Source organism: Limulus polyphemus, unplaced genomic scaffold (genome assembly GCF_000517525.1).
Source record: "Limulus polyphemus unplaced genomic scaffold, Limulus_polyphemus-2.1.2 Scaffold7628, whole genome shotgun sequence".
Taxonomy (NCBI): domain Eukaryota; kingdom Metazoa; phylum Arthropoda; class Merostomata; order Xiphosura; family Limulidae; genus Limulus; species Limulus polyphemus.
In genome coordinates, this window is record NW_013673238.1 from 23621 (window position 1) to 24865 (window position 1245).

The 1245-nt window shown below is 32.9% G+C and overlaps 1 protein-coding gene across 1 annotated transcript in view; it reads left to right on the top strand.

Annotated features, from left to right (window-relative positions):
- The first annotated feature begins 585 nt into the window (after window positions 1–585).
- The window catches only part of LOC106474741, a 5694-nt gene continuing 5034 nt past the window's right edge, over window positions 586–1245 (top strand). The window contains exon 1 of the mRNA XM_013935433.2: window positions 586–760. The gene's annotated coding sequence lies outside the window, so the exon portion shown is untranslated. The remainder of the gene's footprint in view (window positions 761–1245) is intronic.

Here is a 1245-nt window from a genome sequence, read left to right on the forward strand (position 1 = left end):
AACTAATGTGAACAGTTAGCAGCATTTGGATTCTTGCTCAGTGAAGACAAGTTTTGCTTATGAACCTATACTCCCCAACTTAGATACTCCACAAAAGTTCAATTATACTATAATATTGTTTTAGCTCCTCTTGTCCCATGTAGCCGAGGAACCTCTCCTTAATAATTTTCTTATGGGGTTGTGTGACTGACTGGTTTTTGTTTAGCGCAAACTACATAATGGGCTACCCGCGCTCTGTCCACTGCGGGAAATCGAACCCTGGATTTTAGCGTTGTAACGTATCGCTGACACAACGGGAGATTCTTAGGTGGAGACCCTAAGCTCACGCTCACTTTAACGTCTGAATAGAGTTATTAAATTAGATATGCGTTTAGCATTCTCTATTAATTATGTTTTGCTTTTAGTGTTGAATTTCAAAGATGGCAAATCGAGATTCATAAAGCCGTTATTAAATATTATTTTGCATGCGAATTTAAAACGGGTCACAAAAATGTGGTTACAAATGGGACAAACATGGAGGTCAGACTTTTTTCTTTCTAATTTTCATCACTTCAAGCTGCCACTTTGTTGATTGCACTGCTTGTTGTAACTTCGTATTGCACAACTTTTAGCAATGCATTACATGTATAATCTGATCACTTATATAAAAGTACCTGTATTAAAACTACAATATTTAGTAAAGACTAAAGAGTTAAACTAATTTTGTACTTGTAACAGTGTACAGAGAACTTCTAATAATACTCAAAAGTCACATTTATAGGTAAGAAAGTTATTAAACGAGTTACTGGTTCTACTAATTAATAAATAGATTTTTAGAATAAGTTTTTCTTGAAGTTCGAAAAATTGTGATTACTCTCAACTTATAGTTATAACTGTACTGTGTTACTATTATATAATTATTCAAATATTACTGAATTAAACAAGAAATTATAAAAGAAAAACCGTATTAGTATTATTAATGTCACAAGTGAGGTGTCTTTAACTTTAAGCTCAATGTTAGTATTTTTGCTGTCTTTGAGTTACATAGGTAAAGGAATGGTCAATATATAGCATAATTTTCAGATTCTGTTATTAATATTAGTTAACATTGCTATTATTCAGTATTGCTACAACTACTATTATTAAGGGCTTGGATGTTGCTGACGTTATGACTATGACAGTATGTGGGTGATGCTACTTTACTAAAAGGAATATATATATATATATATATAGTCGTGGGAGGCGAGGACGACACGAGGGAGTAGG